General features: G+C 39.4%; 1 protein-coding gene across 23 annotated transcripts in view; it reads right to left on the reverse strand.

Moving 5' to 3' along the window:
* The window catches only part of CMKLR2 (chemerin chemokine-like receptor 2), a 79,308-nt gene that overhangs the window by 40,957 nt on the left and 13,834 nt on the right, over nt 1–24,517 (reverse strand). For 6 of the 23 annotated variants that reach the window (XM_055573250.1, XM_055573255.1, XM_055573251.1 and 3 more), the window contains exon 1: nt 4,700–5,219. The gene's annotated coding sequence lies outside the window, so the exon portion shown is untranslated. Of the gene's footprint in view, nt 1–4,044; nt 4,181–4,699; nt 5,221–8,994; nt 9,183–16,683; nt 16,792–24,517 lie in introns of those variants that run through there. The other 17 variants (XM_055573261.1, XM_055573260.1, XM_055573252.1 and 14 more) reach the window with 8 other exon arrangements.

The following is a 24,517-nucleotide window of genomic DNA, read 5'->3' on the forward strand; positions in this document are numbered from 1 at the left end:
TCAGATACAGAACAGAGAGTGCAGGGAACGTAGTAGGTACTCAATAAAAGTTTAGTGAATGAAGGAGGAAGTGCTTTCTCCATCCTCAAAACTATAGCATGTTGAGTATAGTTTTAGTGTTAGACATAGTTAACCATATAATGTGTATAAATAAAATATACAAACCAAATATTTATGCAATAAAAGAAATTATATATATCTTTCTATTTTATTAAATTAATAATCTATATTTTATGTTGAAGCATACAACATTGCCTTTTATTAGGTCAAAAATCATCAAGGACAGATAACAGCACTTTTAAATGGTACAACCTCATTTAAAAAAATCCATGTCTACCAAGTGAAAAGAAAAAAAAAAAATCCATGTCAACTCTTTAATTACACAATAAGCGGAATGTACCATTACCATATGTTTTCCACTGAAATAGAGGTTTATCATTAACTGCCAAAGAGAAAGATTTATGAAAATTAAGGATGTCATATCTATAAGCACTTACTACTAGGTCTAATGATCTAATTTCACATACAAATTATATTTCAAGCCCTTAGGTCCTAATGAAAATTCAACCCAGCACATATTATTAGACTTGACTTGGATTCTCTCTTTTCTGAGCTGCCAGGTTGCATAGTCCATGCAAAAGTCCTTCTTCATAAAGCCCTCTCCTTCTAGTATTAACTCTGCCTTTATCCCAAGCCCTGATGCATCCCCTGCTGCTGCTGCTGCTGCTAAGTCGCTTCAGTCATGTCTGACTCTGTGGCACCCCATAGACGGCAGCCCACCAGGCTCCCCTGTCCCTGGGATTCTCCAGGCAAGAACACTGGAGTGGGTTGCCATTGCCTTCTCCGATGCACCCGCTAGTGTTCCTCAAACACTTCAGTAATTTTTCTGTTTATAACGATGACTTTTTGTTGAATGTTGGTGTCTGCTTTATGGAACTGTATAAAGCATTTTAAAATGGAGGAACTGTACTGAAGGGGGTCAGAATATGCCACCCTCAAATATGCCACTTTGGCATATAGATTATTCCAAGTTAAAGTTATGTGAGAAACAGCTGGTACAAGGATACTCTGACCCTTCTTTGTCCCCAAAGTAGGAAATAACCCTCCTATGTGAAAGGTAGCCTCCGTGTATCAGGAGGGTAGAAAGCATGTTTATCACCAGAAATAGGGAATTTGGGGCCAAGAAGACGTTATAAAAAAAACTTGTTACTTCTTCACTAATTCACTATTCCAAATCCAAACTTCTTTGTCCTATCAATTCTTCACAAATTTATTCTTCGTCTAAAAGGTATACAAGCTGCCTGCCTTGGTTACTGCTTTGAATTTCATATATGGACTTCTGTACACATGAAATTAGTTTTTCTCTTGTTAATCAGTTTTATTTGATTATTACACCAGCCAAACACCTTTGAAAGTAAGAAGGGAAGTTTTCTACCTCTCTAACACCCAAATGATTTGGTTATTGTACTAAATTACGGACTGGGTGACCATGGACAGTTCTTAAATTTAACTTTTTTTTGTTTGTTTCTTGCATTAGAAGAAATACCAAAGTAGAACTTCAGAGAGTAACCCTTGAGGCCTTTTAAAGGACACAGGATAAGCTTTGCTTCTTCATGATTCCTGAGAGAAGATTATGACTTCTTTTTATTTAACTCTTTATATGCTAAACTTTATTAAATAAATTACTTTCTTGAATGTTGTCATCTAGTGGTTGCATTCTTGCCAGCAATACCAGTAAGGTCTCTCTTTTTTGGTGTTCAAAAAAAGTCCTCCTAAACCACTGATGGCACTCCACTCCAGTGCTCTTGCCTGGAGAATCCCAGGGACGGTGGAACCTGGTGGGCTGCAGTCCATGGGGTCGCTAAAAGTTGGATATGACTGAGCGACTTCCCTTTCACTTTTCACTTTCATGCATTGGAGAAGGAAATGGCAACCCACTCCAGTGTTCTTGCCTGGAGAATCCCAGGGGCAGGGCAGCCGGGTGGGCTGCCGTCTATGGGGTTGCACAGAGTCGGACACGACTGAAGCGACTTAGCAGCAGCAGCAGCAGGAGTAGGGGAAGGAAGGATTGGAAGTTTGGGATTAGTAGATGCAAACTATTATACATAGGACGAATAAATACAGGGTCTTACTTGTTCTACAGCACAGGGAACTGCATTCAATATGCTGTGATAAAACATGCTGGAAAAGAGCAGGACAAAGAATGCATATACACATATGTACAACTCGGCCACTGCTGTACCGCAGAAACCAAACACAATGTTGGTAGCCAACTATACTTCAGTACATTTGTCAAAAGATGCCTCATGAGGCAGAAACCTTTGTTCAAGTTAATGTCACCAAAGAAACTGGATGAATTAGAATGGAAGAGCCTCCACCAGACTGAAGGGTTTAACTTTCAGATCTTCAGGTTAAAGACCTGAAGAAAAAAATAGATGGGAATTCTCAATATTATAAAATTTTAAAATTATACAAATAATGGACTATTAGAGAGAAAGTTTAGGGAAAGAGAAAGGATATATCACCTGAAGGGGTCCAGCATGTGCCACTGTGGCATAAAAATTATCTTGAACAGAGGGCATGTGAGGTCCCCAAAGAACTCAGTTGTTGTAAACCCCCTCCCCAGCAGCAGCAAGGAAAGGTCAACGCTTAACCTCCATGGACGAGAAGTCTCCACAACAGATCCAAACAAGGTCACGCAAACTATCCTGTTGCCCATCTATTCTCCTAAAGACCCATTTCTGTTTCTCAAAAGTCATTTGTTTTCCCATAAGTGCCCTTTCTCCACCTCCTCCTTCCGTATTTAGATATTTAAGAAGTCACGTGTATTCCTGTAAGTGTCCTTCTTTCTCCTCCCTTCCCTTTAAGATGGTGTTGCTGCTGCTACTGCAGCCAGCCCCCAATTCCAGCCCTCCCTTTGAGTGACATTTTTCTGTGAAGTCCATCATCTCTCATTTATTAGTTTAATTCATAAGCCTTCAGAAACTGAATTTAAGAGGGGAGAGGAAAAGTTTTTCTTCCCTGATAAAGCATCAGTTCGCCATTAGCTTAACACAGTTGTTTTCAATTCTGTGTGTTTTTCTTCAATTTTTTCATTCCCATTTACCTTTTTACATAATCACAGTCATTGTCAGTATTATGAGCACTTGTCCATGATGTAACATATTCCTCCAAATTATTATTGCCTAATGACTTAAACATTTCACTGAAATAATATATAAGAAGCTTAACTAGCTTTATTTTCTTAATGATTGGAGTATAATTGCTTTACAATGTTGTATTAGTTTCTGCTGAATAACAATGTGAATCAGCTATATATGTGTGTGTGTGTATGTGTGTGTATACACACACACATATAATCCCCTCCCTCCTACCCACCTCTTAAGCAGCTTTCTACTGCTGGATATTTAGATTGCTTTTAGTTTTTTAAAATTGTAAACAATTCAGAAAAAAAGTGTTTTGAGCACAAGACTTTTCTTATTTCAGAATTACTTCTGTGAGTTAACTTCAACTGCTATAGCCTTTTTTTTTTTTTTTTTTCCTGCTGTAGCCTTTGAGAGGGGAATGTTGGGTTAAATAACTGTCTCTCAGGGAGATGACAGTTAGTAGTAAAGTAACACAGAAAAGGTATGACATTCTTTATAAACTGAAGAACTTAAATTTTAGGTAAAATCATAAATAATATCTGTGAAAAAACTTAAAAATCATTCAGTGTCTGGAAGAAGTGGAAACATGATGAGTATTATACAAAAAGAGAAATTACTTGAACTAGGTAATTTGAGATGTCTGTTGTCTTTTTCACAAAACAAGACATACTAGTGGATTAATTTAGCAACAAGTTGGTGGAAACTTGGGCAAATGAGTTTGTTTGAAGGAAGAATGGCCAGCTTAAGAGAGTAACTGATGGTGAAAGTTCTATTATCAAATTTTCATTTGGTTTTCATTAGTTTTCATTTAGGGGAAAAGAATAAACTATTGACAAAGAGCAATTGGTGCGCAGTTATCTGACCACCCAGGGTTAGCCCAACCTTTTCTCCCACATACCTCCCTTCAGTGAGCCACTCGTCCTGCATTAGATGAGCTCAGATACCGAATCCTCTAACAGGCAATTGATAATGAGATTTCAAAAACGCGGCAGCAACAAAGAAATGTTGGTATTAAAGAACCGAATGCTATTCATCTCAAAAAGGAGAAAACCAAGCCACGTTACAATTCAATTTAGAACTTTTTTCCTACCATGTAATCAAAAGAGGGCAAAATCAGTTTTCATCTGAGAGCACCATTTCCTCCTACTCGATTTCACTACAGCGAGCTTTCCACTAATGATGGTAGACATTTCTGACTCATAACTGCATTTATGGGCTGTCATTTTCTAGGTAAAAGCTGACGAAATGACTGAAAGTTCTTCATTGCGCCTTCCCAATTCCCCCATACCACCCCAGCAACCTAGCCCTGTTCTCTCAGTGTTTCAGATTTAATCACAGCTGTTGCAAACCCAGTTACACTCTTCGTAAACACTTTTGACAGGACCAAAAATATGAATTTGCACAGAGAGTGTTTCATAAGCTATCAGAAGTCCTTTTCCTTTTTGTTTTTTGCCAGCTGGTCCAAATACTGCTTTGTAAATAAATCATCTGCAGGCATCCTCATCAGGTCAGCTGCAAACGTGTCAGTGTGAGGAAAACAAGAAAGCACTTACCAGTTAATTTTCTGTGAGGAGAGAAGCTTTTGTAATGTCTGGGTGTAACTTCCCTGCTCCAGAATGAAATGGAGAGTGGTTTTCAGAACAGCTACGTTGGACACTTTCCCCAGCCTCTTCATTCGGCTTTTATCTGGCTTTTGAAATGACACTGAAGAGGAGAATGATGTAGGGTTTCGCTTGAATGTGGTTTTTCCCTTCCTCCTCTACCCTCCAAAAAAACTCATCATGTATTCCAGGAGAAAAGTAAGCAGTGAACACACTGCACAGATTAATTCTTCTGCTCAGCATGTACACGTGTGTATCAGAGGTCTGTTCCCTGAAAGATCATTGCTGTTGGCTGCAGCGCCTCAAGCTGGAAACCAGCTTCCAAAGGGGGAGGCACCAATCCCTCCTTTGTTTGGATGGGCTTTTGCTTACAAATCAATTTAAAGTTCATTCCAATGTTAGCATGAAAAGAACCATAGAATCTAAGTAGAGCTCTTCAAATGTACCCAGGGCTCATTAGGAAAGAGATTTTATTTCCTGGGTTTCAGTGGGAGGAATCAGAATCACACAATAGTTAAGTATGAATTAATATTTTAATGTTTATTTCTTTATTGAGGTGGGTTGAGAGAGAGTTTTCCAGGTTTTGGGGAAATTAAAGATTCAATTCTTCTCTCTCATTTCATCTGTGATGAGGGCAGATGAGGGCAAGTCTGTGTACCTGAAGGACTCAGAGAATGAGAAGTGTGGAGGCTGATACTTCACACTAGGAAGCCAGCCCTGATGCAATTAGCTTGTCCATCTGTAGAGCTAACTCAATTTTCTTTAAGGTCAAACATCAGCTTGTCCATGTGAACATTACTAGGTCTTAAAACGTTAGCCAAGCTAATTGAACACTGTGAGGTGTGAGAGGCCAGAAAACACAATTTGTGTCTGATTGCTGTGAGTTCTGAGGGCTTAGGAGAATGGGTCACCCTGAAAGGTGCCTTGTTGAAGACTAAGAATTATTTTGAGATTTTTATTTTAAGGAACTTCAAGTTCAGGAAAAGCTCCGAAAACTAAGTAGAAGTCACCCATTTGTAAGGGAAATTTTACATTTGTAAAGGAAATTTACATTAGAAAGGGGGCTGGTATCAGGAAGACAGAGATTCCTCTTTTTCATTTGAGACTTAACTTCTGGACCCAGCCACCTCAGTTTACCAAACAATTCCTGTTTTCACCAGTCTGTGAATTGCCTTCCCCCACCTTTAAGCCTCAGACCCCATCCTTTTCCTTAGTTCAGGATGGAATATTCTCTTCAATCTTCTTTTCAGTGGGGTTTCTGTATGTACATAATTTAAAAATTTCCCCATTAATCTTTTATCTGCAGTGGCAGATTTAGCCAAGTATAATGAAAGGTTGAAGGAAAATTATTTTCCCCCCTCTACAAGATGAAGTCCAGAAAATCGAAAACAATAATCCTCTGTTGGGGCGGGGGGTGGAGTTGGTGAGAGTGGGGTGGGGGCAGACTGGGATAACACTGGGGGATAGAGTGGGTATGATTTCTCAAACTACAAATGTCCCTCAGCCCCCTAGGGATGTACACTCTCCCACGTTTGCCCCCAGTCCTTGATTCCACAGAAATATCACTATTAATAATCTTGGCATATTATATCACCTCATATCAAGGAGGTGATACCTGATGGAGGTGATATCCACTCACTAATTCCTACCCCTTGGCATCAGCTATATTCATATTTACTGAGTTATATGTTGTCTTCCATAATCACACAAAAGCACAATTTCATCCATAAAAGACACTTTTTTAGAAGAAGCTTTTTCAGAAAGTTTTGGTTACTTTACATGGCTTTAGATATATTTTCTAGTAGTGGAGTGTGAAGCATCAGGTAGCAAAAAAGACAAAAGAAATGACATTTCACAAGCATTTACTGTGCTCCAAGCACAGTAATCACACTGAAACCCAGGAAAGGATCAGCCTTTTTAGTTTTCTGTTTTAGTTACCACCTAAAACAACAAAGTTGTGACAGATGCTTACTTAGCTTTGAAATTGGTCCCCCCAAATCAAGGATAGTAAATAAAATCTCTATCCTAATCAGCCCTATACTCTATGCTCTGTGTCTGAGGAGCTCGGCTTCAAACTCCTAAGGCTTGCCTTATACTTGATCTTTTATTCAAAAGTAGTTAAAACTGAAGTCCTCATGTATACTAGACATTAGCTTACCTGCATTGGTTAAGCTGATGAGACAGGTCATTGGGGATCTGTTACGAGAACCTCTCCTGTGAGTTGCAGAGTTGGAGTTCAGTCCTAGGCATTCTGATTCCAAATGCCAAGCTCTTAATGTAACTCGGAAGGGTTAATTTTTGACTCCCTGCAGGATCTGTTTCTCTGACTTTAACCCTGTTTTTGCCGTTTCTGTTATTATAATCATACATAAAGGCCTGCCTCAGAGAGCCCTGCCCCCTCTGCCTGACCCTTAAATTAAAGTGCCTTTGTTTAGCTCACAGGGAGATTATCTGACCTGGCCCACCAATGAATGACTGTAAGTAAAAGAAACTAACATATCCCCTTGCCTGAGGCTTGCCATTCTAGGAGATAATTGCAAGAGTCAAACGGTCTTTTCACTTTGTTTCCTGACCTCCCCCCATCTCTGATCCATAAAGGAACCTGGCATCCAGCCCCCAACAAGATGGTTATTTTGAGACCTTAGTCAGCCATTTTCTCAGTCAGCCTCAACACTTCGTCCCTCAGATTTATTGGCCTCTGGTGCAGTCCGGAGAGTGAGCTTGGACTTAGTAACATTAAGACACTTAGCTCTATGGGAAGAGATGTTTCCAGAATCAAGTGACTAGGAGGAAGGGACAGGAATAACTTCTGCCAAATAAAAGACTTTCAGGACAGTTCCAGCATTTTCCAAATCAGTGCGAGTTCTCTGAAGCCTGCTGTGGTCAGGGTTTCAAGGGGTCTTTCTAGAGGGGTGGGTGTGTATAAGCAGGTCTAAAGGGCCAGCTGGGCTCAGAAGGAAGATACACAATGCCTCTATCATACTGTTTTTGAGGAATGGGATCATTCTTTAAAAATACTTTTTCTACACTGATACTTGAAATTTCACTCTTAGAAAATAAGTCTTTTGAAGAGAGTACGTTTTAAAAGAAGAACTTTGTATTAAATAAGGTTCTAGTGGTTAGAATGGACTGGGTGCTTTTAAGATGACTGTCCCTTCTCCTTACTCCAACCCCTCCAGAAAAAATTGGGATCAGTAACTTGGTCTCTGCAGAGGATGAGATGGTCTGATGGCATCACCAACTCAATAGACATAAGTTTGAGTAGACTCTGGGAGTTGGTAATGGACAGGGAGGCCTGGCATGCTGCAGTCCATGGGGTCGCAAAGAGTCAGACACGACTGAGTGACTGAACTGAACTGAACTGAACTTGGTCTCCCATATCTTGCAATGATCAAGAATATCTTTATTCTTTTCCTTTCTTGTATGATGATAAAATAGCAAATTTACCTCAAACACCTGAATACTCTGATGATAGAAATTTCAGAAATAGACATTTGAGAGAACACAATAGGTCACAGTGGTTTTTGTTACTGACCATTTCTAATATTTTTGTTGTTGTTCGTAAAAAGAAAAAAAAAAATTGGCCCGGAACATAACCGCTGGGAAAGAGACAATATGATAAGATGGATATTTTCTTTTAAAAGAAACTGATCTGTGAAAAAGGCAAAAACCTCACTTCTTTTGAGTTTTTTTCCTCTTGTCATACAGGGAGATGACTATCTCCTTGTGTAAATGCCCTTCTTAGGCCTGTTTCTTTGGGGTAGGCAGAGTCAGAGATTATACCTGGGGGCCTTTAGTGGGTTAACAGTGAGCTTTTCCTTGAGATTTAAGTGGCAGATTCAGTTCTTTGGGAGGTCACAGCAAGGAGCCATGCCCATGTGCCATATAGGGCCGCTTCCGTGCACTTAAACCAGACAATTCTTAACAGCTACAGAAGACAAAGCCAGCTTCAAATTCTTGCTTTAAATTTTGTATGGCCCCTGCAGGAACCCAGCCTGAGGATACTTAGTAAATCTGTCAAAGGAATTAAAATATAGCTTTTTAATTAAGATACACAAAGCTCTAATTACCTGTGGAAATGAGTGGAACAACTTCTATTGTTGTCTTTTACTTGAAAAAAACCTCTTTTAATATGCCAAATGCCAGCTCAAATGAAATCTACATACTGAGACTTAGAATGCTGTTCTTAACTACCTATCTCAGAGGCTCTGAGCCTGAAACCTTTGGAGCGCCAAGCACTCACTCACCCCTCAGAAGGTGCCCATGCAGCGCAGCGGCAAGGAGTCCGGTGGGCCAAGGCTTCCAGGCTCCGTGCTCTGAATCTTTGAGGTAAAGAATTTATCTGGAAGAACTGGCCGCAGCTACCCAGAGTCTTGGAAGAAATATTTCTTCTTTTTGTAACCAAGGGAGGTAAATAATCTTTTAACTCATTGCCCTACAAAGAAAAAAAAAAAGTGGTTGCCAGTAGTTAAATAAATCTGGTGTATATCACTTAGTCCACAGGCATCTGGGTGACACCATCCTTGGCTCTGACTCAAGAGAAAGGAGGACTCTGGGGCTTCAGGCCACTCCCAACTATTTACTGTAATTATGCTTCTTTTCTCGTTAAACTGCTGATTATGGATGTGATGTAAGTGTAGCTGGATTTTTCTAAAATGTCGCATTTGGGGAAAGGAAACGATCAGAAAATAAATTGTATTTTCTCAACTTCTGTAACTGATTCAATCACTACTTGCATTTTTATTAGGAATTTTGTAGCCTGCGGGTGAACTGCAGCTGCGGACCTATTTTGTTTGCGTCGCAGTGTTTTTCTAGAGTTTGAATTAATTTCCATCATTTAAAAATCAAGGGATATTACAAAGACATCAGATTGTCAGCTCCTCATGAAAAAAAATTGCCAGAGGTTGGTAACTATGTCCCACAAGGATACAGTTGGGGAAGGCTGAATAGGAGCTGCTCCTGGTGTCACCTGCCACTTGCAGCTGGGCATTTCTATTCATTTTGATACCTTTCTCCCCTGCCTTCTCACTCACAGACAATGTTCATGTGGACCTACGAGGTTGGGCTTGCAACACTCATATTCTTTTCCAATTCTTTTCCTGTTGAGTTTCTTCAATTTAGGACAATTGCGTACACAGAAAGATAAGTCATTGGGCAATCGTTTTTATTGCATAAGGAATTTTAGGTTTGGTCATTTAAAAAATATGAATCCCCAAAACTTCCCTCCTAAAACCAGACTGCATTATAAAATATGATTAAATCAATGAAACCAGCTTTAACTAGCTTAACTGGTGGTAGGTGCAAAGGAAGAGCAGTGGGAGCAACCTGCCCTAGGTAGGCAATAATGGAGTGCTGTCCTTAGGGAATTTCAACCCAATAATAAAACCAACTAAAGCCCTTCTGCTTTTTGTGATCACTGTGTGCCAGAAATTCTAAGCAGGTGATGAAACACTCTCTGCCTCAAAAATTTTTTAAGTTCTAGAAAATTGCTGATATCATATTAGTGGAACAGAAATTAGTGGACAGAAATTAAATTAAATTTGTGGACAGAAATTGTCTGCCCTGGTCAGGAACAATAGTAATGACTTGCATGAGTTACCTTACAACAGGAATTCCTGGTAAGGAACACAGAATTTACAAGCAACCACCAACCAGAAGAATTTCGCAAAGGTCAGAAGGAGAGAGGGGAGGCCAGTCTATATGTCCTACCAACCCCAGAATCCTTCTCGTTGGAATCCATCTTGACTGAGCAATGCACAAGCCACCAAGAAGCACCCTGAGTCAGAATGATTGGCCAGAGACAACCTGGAAACTAACACCCACCACCATGAAACCCAAGACTGAAAGCCAGGTGGCAGAGCAGTTCCCCTGGGTGTCCTTACCCTGCTGCTCTCTGCCCAGGCACCCCTTTCCGTGAAAGTCTCTTGCTTCGTCAGCACGTGTACCTCCTTGGACAGTTTATTCGAGTGCTAGACATGAGCCCACTCTTGGGCTCTGCAAGGTGTCCTCTTTCCAGCAACAATTATTCTGAGTTTTAATTACATATACATATTTGTATTACATATACACTGCCTTATTTTTTAATAGGTGATGTGCTTTATATGAAAGCTACTTATTCTTATTTTAATTTCTGTTCAGTTCAGTTTAGTTCAGTTGCTCAGTTGTGTCCGACTCTTTGCGACCCCATGAATTACAGCACGCCAGCCCTCCCTGTCCATCACCAACTCCCAGAGCTTACCCAAACTCATGTTCATTGAGTCAATGATGCCATCCAGCCATCTCATCCTCTATCGTCCCCTTCTCCTCTTGCCCCCAATCCCTCCCAGCATCAGGGTCTTTTCCAATGAGTCAACTTTTTGCATGAGGTGGCCAAAGTATTGGAGTTTCAGCTTCAGCATCAGTCCTTCCAATGAACATCCAGGACTGATCTCCTATAGGACGGACTGGTTGGATCTCCTTGCAGTCCAAGGGACTCTCAAGAGTCTTCTCCAACACCACACTTCAAAAGTATCAATTCTTCATTGCTCAAGCATCAATTCTTCACAGTCCAACTCTCACATCCATACATGACCACTGGAAAAACCATAGCCTTGACTAGACAGAACTTTGTTGACAAAGTAATGTCTCTGCTTTTTAATATGCTATCTAGGTTGGTCATAACTTTCCTTCCAAGGAGTAATCGCCTTTCAATTTCATGGCTGCAGTCACCATCTGCAGTGATTTTGGAACCCAAAAAAATAAAGTCTGACACTGTTTCCCCATCTATTTCCCATGAAGTGATGGGACCGGATGCCATGATCTTCGTTTTCTGAATGTTGAGCTTTAAGCCAACTTTTTCACTCTCCTCTTTCACTTTCATCAAGAGGCTTTTTAGTTCCTCTTCACTTTCTGCCATAAGGGTGGTGTCATCTGCATATCTGAGGTTATTGATATTTCTCCCGGCAATCTTGATTCCAGCTTGTGCTTCTTCCAGCCCAGCGTTTCTCATGATGTACTCTGCATATAAGTTAAATAAGCAGGGTGACAATATACAGCCTTGACGTACTCCTTTTTATTCTTTAATAGACAATGTGTTTATATATATGTGCTTATATATCATCAAAGGGGGATGAACAAAGGGCAGTCTATTTCAAATTCTTTATTCTGTGAAACCACTTGGAATTTTTAGTTATATTTAAAACGTACATTGGTAAAACCAAGGGGGAACTGCAAGCTATGCTATTTTTTGTTTTTGGCAAATGTAAATTTTAGTCCAGAGATAATTTTCTTTTTTTACTGAATTTGAATAATTTTTTAAAAATTGAAAATCATTCAAGAAAAGTGTTTGTTTTAAAATGACTGATTTAGGCTTCCCTAGTGGCTCAGTGGTAAAGAATCCACCTACCAGGGCTGGAGACATGAGTACGATCCCTGGTCCAGGAAGAACCCACATGCTGAGGGACAACTAAGCCCATGGGCCACAACTACCAAGCCCATGTGCTGCAAATACTGAAGCCATTGTACTCTAGGCGCCCATGCCCCGCAATAAGAGAATCCACTGCAGTGAGAAGCCTAAGAACCACAACCAGGGAAGAGACCCTTTCTCCGCAACTACAGAAAGCCCGCACACAGCAATTAACAACCAGCACAGCCAAAACGAACTAACTAAATAAATCTTAAAAAAACAACAAAAAAAGACTGATTCAAGAAGTAAAAGCATGGATAGCAGTGATGTGACTGAATAGTTGCCTAGGACTTTCCTGATGGTCGCATGGTTAAGAATCTGCCTCACAATGCAGGGGACACCTACTGGATCCCTGATCCAGGAGGATTCCTGGAGGGACAGCCAAGCCTGTGTGCCACAACTACTGAGCTCACGTGCCCTAGAGCCTGGGCTTTGAGACAAGCCACTGCAATGAGAAGCCAGAACGCTGCAACAAAGCGCTCCCACAGGCCATAACTAAAGAAAGGACTTGTGCAGCAACAAAGACCCAGAACAGCCAAAAATGAAATAGATAAATAAACTTATTAAGAAAAAAGTTGCCTAAGTTGTATCTTCAGCAGACATATCAGTTTTATTAAAATTAAGCTATTAATTGTTGATGTAGGGCAGGAAAAGAATCTTTCACCCCATCCATCAAAAGAGGCCCCTCTAACAAAAGACAGATTAATAACAAAAAACATACAAATTTACATAATTTTAGTTTTACATGACTTGAGAGACTTCATAAGAAAACGAAGGCCTGAGGAAGCAGTTGAACCTGAGTGTTTTTATGCTTGGTTTGATGAACAGCCCAGTCTTGAGAAAATTAGATGGGACAGAAAGAGTATGAACTAAGTGCAGTAAATTGGGGTAAACAGCAAGTCCCATCTTTTCAGATTCCCCTGGTGTCTTAGAGATGAAAATGCCCCTTTCATCAATATAGGAAGGGGACCACACACATGATGGTTTCATGCCTCAGGAGCAGCTCAGAAGGACAACCTGTTTCTTAAATTCCTTCAGCTCAAAATATTCAATATGGCAAGGTGCCACACTCTGGGGTGATGTATCCTGAGCCGTGTCACTGGACAATTATTTGCAGAAAATATTACATTGGGGGTTCCCTGATAGCTCAGTTGGTAAAGAATCCACCTGCAATGCAGGAGACCCCAGTTCAATCCCTATGTTGGGAAGATACCCTGGAGAAGGGATAGGCTACCTACTCCAGTATTCTTGGGCTTCCCTTGTGGCTCAGCTGGTAAAGAATCCGTCTGCAGTGTGGGAGACCTGGGTTCGATCCCTGGGTTGGGAAGATTCCCTGGGGAAGGGAAAGAATTACCCCACTCCAGTATTCTGGCCTGGAGAATTCCATGACTGTATAGTCTATGGGGTCGCAAAGAGTCAGACAGGACTGAGCGACTTTCACTTTCATTATTACATCAGACTGTAAACAAAGGATCTACAGTCAAATTGTTAGATATTAAAAACTGTTGAAGAAACAGTTCAATTTTTCTTCTTTTGTTTTACAACTATGTATTTATTTCTCACTTTGTTTCCTGGCATAATTATATAGCCAAAGTTGAGTAAATAAAAATTCTCACTACCTAGATTTATTATTGTTTCATTTCATGACATTGCTGGAAATTATTTGGTCATATTGAGGTGGGTGTGTGTGTGTTAGTTGCTCAGTCATGTATGACTCTTTGTGACCCTATGGACTGTAGCCTGCCAGGTTCCTCTGTCTATGGAATTCACCAGGCAAGAATACTGGAGTGGGTTGACATTCCCTGCTCCGGGGATCTTCCCAACCTGGAAATCGAACCCACGTCGCATATCTCCTGCATTGTCAGGCAGGTTCTCTACCACTAGTGGTACCTGGGAAAGTGAAGTGAAAGTGAAAGTCACTCAGTCATGTCCGACTCTTTGCAAGCCCATGGACTGTACAGTCATGGAATTCTCCAGGCCAGAATACTGGAGTGGAGTAGCCTTTCCCTTCCCCAGGGAATTTTCCCAACCCAGGGATCGAACCCAAGTCTCCCACACTGCAGACGGATTCTTTACCAGCTGAGCCACAAGGGAAGCCCAAGAATACTGGAGTAGGTAGCCTATCCCTTCTCCAGGGTATCTTCCGGACATAGGAATTGAACAGGGGTCTCTTGAACTGCAGGCAGATTCTTTACCAATTGAGCTTTCACGGAAGCTCCTTTTTAAAACTTGTTAAGGACTAAGTTAAATAAAAAATCTTCTTAGCCGTGTAAGGATAAACAAGAGACAGAGAGACTCTCCACTTCTTCCAAGAGATATTGAGGAGGAGATTACTAAAAATCAGTCTATTCCAGGTGTCAATGTACTAGTACACCATTGCCCTCCACACAGGGACCACCAAGATAATGTTACAGAGGAGAAACTTTTCTCTACCCTCTTAGGTTTCTTAGTGAGGCCTGTGAGTTAAACTGCCAAAAGATATATTAATAGGAGGAAAGGTTATTTCTCATGCACACAAGGACCTCACAGAAAAGAAATAAAAGCCTAAAGTAGTTAGGCCTGGAAGTTATATATCATTTTAACAAAGAGCAATAAGTTAAGGACAAGTGACTAGGCCAAAAAAAGGTGAGTGATTGTGCTTTAAAAAAAATAATATTTATTTATTTATTTGGCTGTGCTAAGTCTTGGCTGCAGCATGTGGGATCTAGTTCCCTGACCAGGGATCGAACCCAGGGTCCCTGCATTGGGAGCACGGAGTCTTAGGCACTGGACCCCAGGGAAGTCCCAGTGATTGTGCTTTGGAAGATAATACATTGAGGAAATTTAACTAGAAAATGTGTGGTAGATAAGAATTGTTTAGTAAGTGCTTTGGTCTGAATGTGTCCCCCCAAAATTCATACACTAAGATAGTATTAGGAGAGGGGGCCTTTAGGGGGTGATTAGGTAAGCAAGCAGAGCCCTCATGGGTAGAATTAGTGCTCTTATAAGAGAGGTACAGAGAAATGCCTTTCTTGCCCTTTCTGCCTTTGAGAACATAGCAAGGTGCCACCTATGAACCAGGAAAAGGGCCCTCATCAGAATACCACCATGCTGCCAGCTTAATCTTGGGTTTCCCAGTCTCCAGAAATGTGAGAAATACTTGTCTGTTGTTGGTCAGCTGCACAGTCCGTGGTCTTTGTTACAGCAGCAGGAGCGGACCAAGACGTCAGTCAGATTTATTATGTAGACTCAAGTCAGTGCCATCTCCAGTACTGAGAGTCATTCTCTTCCTGGTGCAGGAATGGGAGGCACCTGTACAAGTGGAAGATTTACGCCTTGCTTTTAGGCAGAAAGAGGGAGGGCAGAGAGTTCCTCCTGTGTCTGCTGCTTCTTAACTGCTTTCAGGTAAAATAATCCTTATGTCAAAGTGCATATTCTGGGTTGGCTTATGCTGATCCCCTTCAGTTACCTCATGGGCTCATGTGTCTGTCCCTGGATTTATTCTGTGTTGGAGTTCTCTGCAGTTTATTAGCTAAGTCATGTCTGACTCTTGTGATCTCATGGATGGTAACTTGCCAGACTCCTCTGTCCATGAAATTTTTCCAGCAAGAATACTGGAATGGGTTGTCATTTCCTTCTCCAGAGGATCATCCTGACCCAGGGATCAAACCTGAGTCTTGAACCCAAGTCTCCTACACTGCAGGCAGATTCTTTACTGTGGAGCCACCAGAGAAGCCCCTGGAGTTCTCTGTACTCCATTTAATTTTTTTTCTTTTTAAATCTTCCAGATGTGTAACTCTATACCTATTAAACAAGAACTCCCATTTTTCTTGTGATTTTTTTCCCCCCCACTGCACCACATAGCTTGCAGGATCTTAGTTTCTCAGCCAGAGATTGAACCCAGGCTACAGCAGTAAAAATACTGAGTCTTAACCACTGAACTGCAAGGGAACTCCTATGTGTGTGTGTGAATTTTTAAATGAAATTTCAACTGACAGTTTAGGTAAAGGGAGGACCCCTGGCTAAGTAACCAGCATGGGGAAGGGTAATATGACGGGTGAGGGAACCAACATCACACAGTGCCCATGGAGATAGAAAAGGCGATATGCGCAGATCCTGCCAGGGGAAGGCTGGTTTGCCAGGTATGGCAGTCTTCCAGGTGGAGTTGTTGGAGGGGCTAAAGTGAGGCCGAGACCACTATTTCCTTCAGCATTTGAAGACGCTTGGTGTCCTCACCCTGAGACGTCCATGGAATGAGACATCAGCTGCTAGTTTAAGCTTTATCACTGTGCTGTCAATGTCATGACTGACACCTGACTCCCACAAAGTCATTTTTTAAAATAATAACATTTTTCAAGTGAGTAGTATGCTTATCTAAAAAAATTCAGAAAATACAAAAGAGCATAAAATGAGAATTCATCCTTAGCCTCGCCATTTCAAGAAATCAGAGCCTTGGAATTTTGGCATAATTCTTTATTTTAAAAATGTTTATGTGAGACTAGATTGTACTTACAGTTTTATAACCTGCCCACTTCCTCCATGAGCATTTTCCATGTCATTATAGGTTACTCAAAAATATGTTTTTTAAATGACTGCATAATATCACAATCTACAGATGTTCTTTAAGACGTTTTTAAAGATGGCAACTTGACTGTCATCCTAGAACACAAAAATTGCAGTACTGTCAAACCTGTCTTCAAAGTAATTTCCAATACTTCTTATACTGACACAAAGTTCTATCAAGTTTGATACCAAAAATGAACACATTTTCAGAAATATTAAAATGAAATATAAAACCTTAGCACAGGCTGCAATTTAGACAAATAGAATCTGGTATTATCTGTCAACAAACAACTTAGAAAACTTTTTCCTAGAATTAAATAATAATTTGATGCGTTATCCACTATATTTGTAGCAGTATAATTACAATAATGAGATGTATTTAATATAATAAGACTTTATATTTTGAAAAGGTAAGTCATGGCAAACATGCTATTTGGTGGGGCCTACCTATTAAGTCATTTAATATTTTCCATTTAAATGTAATGAGCAAAGGAAGCAAAGTGGGGAGAAATATTGAATTACAAGCATATTGAAATGGAAAAATGAAAGCTTCTCTATCATCTTCCAGAATTAATTAGCAACAGAGCTGCAAGTTTTTAGCTTCTGTTAGATTCATGAACCCTCCCCAGTGAAGGCAAATTTATGGCATTTTAAAGCATAATTTAAAAAGCATACTTAATATTTTATTTTATTTCCTATCATATCAGCTGTCAAAATACTGCAATAAAATCACACCTGGAATTTACCTGGAAAAAAAAAACACCCAAAATTATTATGGTAGGAAAGCACATAAGGGTGATCAATGCAAAGACCAGGACACCTGTGGCCAAAACAGAACGTGGAAATGGAACTGAAGAAATTACTCATTAGAAGAAAAAGTAGATTGATTAACATTGCACTTTAAGATAAAGAGCCCAGGCCTTAGAAAGGCATGGACCACACATGTTCTAGAATTCTTTCCTCTCTAGGATAGAAATGCTCAATTTTGTGTTTAGTCACTTGTTTCAGAAAAGTAGAACACACCACAAACTGACTGCAAAACGTTGGGCATTAGGAAAGCCTGGTTTTCTGATTCCATCTGCTCGCCCACTGACCAGCTGAATGACTTTAAATAAGTTTCTGAAATTCTTTAAGCCCTGATTTTCTTATCTGGAGAATGGGGATAATGATACTACCTATATCATGGTGTTGTGAGTTTTCTATGACATATATAAAGCCACATAAAGAGTAAGGTCTCAATAAATGTTTGTATTATTACTTGCTCTGAATTGCCCAAGGTGCTCTTCGCTTACACAATCTGTAAATGAAGTGCTTTTATTGTCCATACACTATGTGACAGGGACCACAGTTACCTCCTCAAAATCCATTCCTTTCTCTTTCTTATTATCAGAACCACAATTTTATTTAGCAAATAAATATTGTTGTTGTATTCAGATAAAGCACTACTGAGATAAAGGTCTCAGTTTCCACAGATGCTGAGAATGACCACTAAGATTTATGTAGAAAACATGGGCCGGGGCTTCAAGGAAAGCTAGCTCTGCTTTGGAGGTAGACTTTGGAAGGCAACAAGATGACTGAAGATTCAGCAGCTCTTTAGGAGCTATAAGGGATGGAAAAGTACAGGAGAGATGTTACAAAAAGCCTATACTTCTAGAGACCTCAGTCTTGAAATTCTTGAGGCACTAAGTGCCAGCCATCTTCTACCTCCAAACTTATTGTTTATTAGAAATATAAGCCTTTATGTGTCTGGGTCACTACTACTTTGAGTTTGTTGCTATCATATTTTACCAAATCAAATGATAACTCACATACACCAACACCATGCTAAAATCCCTGAAAAATAGTGATGACTTCATTACTCAAGGTATCATTATAATCATAATAAAGTCTCATTGTATGAGGTAAACTGAGTAAGTCTGTCTTGAAACAAACCAAAAAACTCTGAGACGTTACCTGACAGTGTTGTAAACATGAAATGGAAAGAAAGCAAGCATATAAAGTGACTTGCCTAATAGAGTCCCTGGTATGTGTGTCTATTTGGTTTGTAGTGGCTGACGTTACAGGACTATCACAAAGGGAATCAAGCTAGAGACCACTTTGCCTTGTCCTTGGAGTAGAAAGTAGGGACAATTATTTTTATAGCTCATCAGTTGACATTTTTATATTATTGTTTTTCATCTGATGTATTCAATAGGATTTCAGCTCAAGAGTGATTGAGAAGACAATCAGTAGTCCAGGGGCTAAGACTCTACACTCCCATTGCAGTGGGCCTGGGTTCAATCCCTGGTCGAGGAAATAGAACCCCACATGCCTCTACTAAGAGTCTGCACACTGCAAGTAAAGACCCCACATGCTGCAACCAAGACTAGAGATCCCATGTGCCGCAAATAAGACCTGGCACAGCCAAATAAATAAATAAATAAAAATAGCAAACATGTTTCTTAAAAAAAGACTGATTGAGAAGGCCAGGCATAAAGGAGGGTCAATAGACTTCCTGAGACTGGAAGCTCAGGAGTAACTTTGTACTCAGAGGATATCAGGCCACAATTTATCATCTTCTGATGTGTTCCTGGGCTATGAGAGAAATCACACCATTGTACCCTGAACTGACTGTCATGGTTCAATGTCTATGTAGGATGCGTATTCAGAAAAGCACAGCTGTGCCTGGTCCTGAGACGCTGGCTCATCATTGCCTGTTTCTTTACTCCTATTTGCTGGTCATACAACCAGCACATCACAACACAGAACAGGAATGAACTCAGTAGCTCTGTGTATTTTTGAACAGTGGAAACATCTACAAGGATTGTCTCCCCAATCTACAGTGCCCAATGTGATTAACAGGTGACCCTGAAACTTTCAGATGAACTGTCATTGCCAAAAGCCTAAGTGAAGTCACAATTTAAACACTGAGGAGAATTTTTTTTTTTTATTGGGTCAGTCTGTTTTAGCATTATATTCTTTTTAGTTAAACTGTAAAACAGCAATAAAATGCCAGAGACAGCTCCAGGTAATTTATATTTATCTTGTTTTAAGCTTATTCTCATTGGATTTAGGAGACAGGCCTCTCTGAAAATTACTATTTGTTTTCTCTCTTTATTTTTCTTCTTCTTCTTTTTTTTTTAACATTGTATTTTTGAAATTCCAAACTCTACTCTAGATTTTTAATTTTAGCCTTTTGGTATATGTTATCAATTTTGTACCTATAGTTTTTTTTTATAATTTCTGTGATTTTTTTTCTTTTTTTCCCTCTGTTTCTTCCTCTTCTTCTTTTATATAACATCATATATCTGCAATTCCAAACTCTACTCAAGATTTTTAATTTATGCTTTTTGGTATTTGATATCAATTTTGTACCTGTATTTTCTTTATAATTTTTGCGACATTGTTTTTGTTGGTTTGTTTGTTTTCTCTCTTTATTTTTCTTCTTCTTCTTTTTTTTTTTTAACGTTGTATTTTTGAAATTCCAAACTCTACTCTAGATTTTTAATTTTTGCTTTTTGGTATTAGTTATCAATTTTGTATCTGTAGTTTCTTTATAATTTTCGCGACCTTGTTTGTTTTTCTTTGTTCGTTTTTTCTCTCTTTCTTTTCCTTCTTCTTTTCATTAACATCACATTTTTGAAATTCCAAACTCTACTCTAGATTTTTAATTTTTGCTTTTATGTATTTGTTACCAATTTCGTACGTTTAAGAACCCAATCTTCAGGACCCATTTTTCACTAGGGTACGAGATTACTGGCTTGACTGCTCTCTCTCCCTTTGGACTCTCCATTTTCTCCACCAGGTCACCTGTATCTCCTCCCTAACCCCTCTCTACTCTACCCAACTCTGTGAATTTCTGTGTGTTCCAGATGGTGGAGAACACTGAGGGAACTGATTACTGGCTGGATCTGTCTCCCTCCTTTTCATTTCCCCCTTTTATCCTTCTGGCCACCTCTGTCTCCTGCCTCCTTCTTCTCTTCTCTGTATAACTCCGTGAACATCTCTGAGCGGTCCAGTTGTGGAGTGCACATAAAGAAGTGACTACTGGCTAGCCCACTCTCTCCACTATTGATTCCACCTCATCTCATTTGGGTCACCTCTAACTCCCTCCTCCCTCTTCTCTTGTCCATGTAACGCTGTGAACCTCTCTGAGTGACCCTCACAGTAGAGAAACTTTTCATCTTTAACGTAGATGTTTTATCAATGGTGCTGTATAGAAGGAGAAGTTTTGAAACTACTGTAAAAATAAGACCGATAACTGGAAGTAGGAGGCTTAAGTCCAAACCCTGACTCCAGGGAACTCCTGACTCCAAGGAACATTAATTAACAGGAGCTCATCAAACGCCTCCATACCCACACTGAAACCAAGCACCACACAAGGGCCAACAAGTTCCAGGGCAAGACATACCAAGCAAATTCTCCAGCAACAAAGGAACACAGCCCTGAGCTTCAAGATACAGGCTGCCCAAAGTCACCCCAAAACCATAGACATCTCATAACTCATTACTGGACATTTCATTACACTCCAGAGAGAAGAAATACAGCTCCATCCACCAGAACATCGAAACAAGCTTACCTAACCAGGAAACCTTGACAAGCCACCTGTACAAACCCATACACAGCGAGGAAACGCCACAATAAAGAGAACTCCACAAACTGCCAGAATACAGAAAGGACACCCCAAACTCAGCAATTTAAACAAGATGAAGAGACAGAGAAATACCCAGCAGATAAAGGAACAGGATAAATGCCCACCAAACCAAACAAAAGAGGAAGAGATAGGGAATCTACCTGATAAAGAATTTCGAATAATGATAGTGAAATTGATCCAAAATCTTGAAATTAAAATGGAATCACAGATAAATAGCCTGGAGGCAAGGATTGAGAAGATGCAAGCAAGGTTTAACAAGGACTTAGAAGAAATAAAAAAGAGTCAATATATAATGAATAATGCAATAAGTGAAATTAAAAACACTCTGGAGGCAACAAATAGTAGAATAACAGAGGCAGAAGATAGGATTAGTGAATTAGAAGATAGAATGGTAGAAATAAATGAAACAGAGAGGAAAAAAGAAAAACGAATTAAAAGAAATGAGGACAATCTCAGAGACCTCCAGGACAATATTAAACGCTACAACATTCTAATCATAGGGGTCCCAGAAGAAGAAGACAAAAAGAAAGACCATGAGAAAATACTTGAGGAGATAATAGTTGAAAACTTCCCTAAAATGGGGAAGGAAATAATCACCCAAGTCCAAGAAACCCAGAGAGTCCCAAACAGGATAAACCCAAGGCGAAACACCCCAAGACACATAGTAATCAAATTAACAAAGATCAAACACAAAGAACAAATATTAAAAGCAGCAAGGGAAAAACAACAAATAACACACAAGGAAATTCCCATAAGGATAACAGCTGATCTTTCAATAGAAACTCTTCAAGCCAGGAGGGAATGGCAAGACATACTTAAAGTGATGAAAGAAAATAACCTACAGCCCAGATTATTGTACCCAGCAAGGATCTCATTCAAGTATGAAGGAGAAATCAAAAGCTTTTCAGACAAGCAAAAGCTGAGAGAATTGTGCACCACCAAACCATATCTCCAACAAATACTAAAGGATATTCTCTAGACAGGAAACACAAATATGGTGTATAAATTCGAACCCAAAACAATAAAGTAAATGGCAACGGGGTCATACTTATCAGTAATTACCTTAAACGTAAATGGGTTGAATGCCCCAACCAAAAGACAAAGACTGGCTGAATGGATACAAAAACAAGACCCCTACATATGTTGTCTACAAGAGACCCACCTCAAAACAGGGGACACATACAGACTGAAAGTGAAGGGCCGGAAAAAGATTTTCCATGCAAATAGGGACCAAAAGAAAGCAGGAGTAGCAATACTCATATCAGATAAAATAGACTTTATAACAAAGACTGTGAAAAGAGACAAAGATGGTCACTACATAATGATCAAAGGACCAATCCAAGAAGAAGATATAACAATTATAAATATATATGCACCCAACACGGGAGCACCGCAGTATGTAAGACAAATGCTAACAAGTATGAAAGGAGAAATTAACAATAACACAATAATAGTGGGAGACTTTAATACCCCACTCACACCTATGGATAGATCAACTAAACAGAAAATTAACAAGGAAACACAAACTTTAAACGATACAATAGACCAGTTAGACCTAATTGATATCTATAGGACATTTCATCCCAAAACAATGAATTTCACCTTCTTCTCAAGCGCACATGGAACCTTCTCCAGGATAGATCACATCCTGGGCCATAAAGCTAGCCTTGGTAAATTCAAAAAAATAGAAATCATTCCAAGCATCTTTTCTGACCACAATGCAGTAAGATTAGATCTCAATTACAGGAGAAAAACTATTAAAAAATCCAACATATGGAGGCTGAACAACACGCTGCTGAATAACCAACAAATCACAGAAGAAATCAAAAAAGAAATCAAAATTTGCATAGAAACGAATGAAAATGAAAACACAACAACCCAAAACCTGTGGGACACAGTAAAAGCAGTCCTAAGGGGAAAGTTCATAGCAATACAGGCACACCTCAAGAAACAAGAAAAAAGTCAAATAAATAACCTAACTCTACATCTAAAGCAATTAGAAAAGGAAGAAATGAAGAACCCCAGGGTTAGTAGAAGGAAAGAAATCTTAAAAATTAGAGCAGAAATAAATGCAAAAGAAACAAAAGAGACCATAGCAAAAATCAACAAAACCAAAAGCTGGTTCTTTGAAAGGATAAATAAAATTGACAAACCATTAGCCAGACTCATCAAGAAACAAAGGGAGAAAAATCAAATCAATAAAATTAGAAATGAAAATGGAGAGATCACAACAGACAACACAGAAATACAAAGGATCATAAGAGACTACTATCAACAATTATATGCCAATAAAATGGACAACGAGGAAGAAATGGACAAATTCTTAGAAAAGTACAACTTTCCAAAACTCGACCAGGAAGAAATAGAAAATCTTAACAGACCCATCACAAGCACAGAAATTGAAACTGTAATCAAAAATCTTCCAGCAAACAAAAGCCCAGGTCCAGACGGCTTCACAGCTGAATTCTACCAAAAATTTAGAGAAGAGCTAACACCTATCCTGCTCAAACTCTTCCAGAAAATTGCAGAGGATGGTAAACTTCCAAACTCATTCTATGAGGCCACCATCACCCTAATACCAAAACCTGACAAAGATCCCACAAAAAAAGAAAACTACAGGCCAATATCACTGATGAACATAGATGCAAAAATCCTTAACAAAATTCTAGCAATCAGAATCCAACAACACATTAAAAAGATCATACACCATGACCAAGTGGGCTTTATCCCAGGGATGCAAGGATTCTTCAATATCTGCAAATCAATCAATGTAATACATCACATTAACAAATTGAAAAACAAAAACCATATGATTATCTCAATAGATGCAGAGAAAGCCTTTGACAAAATTCAACATCCATTTATGATCAAAACTCTCCAGAAAGCAGGAATAGAAGGAACATACCTCAACATAATAAAAGCTGTATATGACAAACCCACAGCAAACATTATCCTCATTGGTGAAAAATTGAAAGCATTTCCTCTAAAGTCAGGAACAAGACAAGGGTGCCCACTTTCACCATTACTATTCAACATAGTTTTGGAAGTTTTGGCCACAGCAATCAGAGCAGAAAAAGATATAAAAGGAATCCAAATTGGAAAAGAAGAAGTGAAACTCTCACTGTTTGCAGATGACATGATCCTCTACATA

Source organism: Bubalus kerabau, chromosome 3 (genome assembly GCF_029407905.1).
Source record: "Bubalus kerabau isolate K-KA32 ecotype Philippines breed swamp buffalo chromosome 3, PCC_UOA_SB_1v2, whole genome shotgun sequence".
NCBI lineage: Eukaryota > Metazoa > Chordata > Mammalia > Artiodactyla > Bovidae > Bubalus > Bubalus kerabau.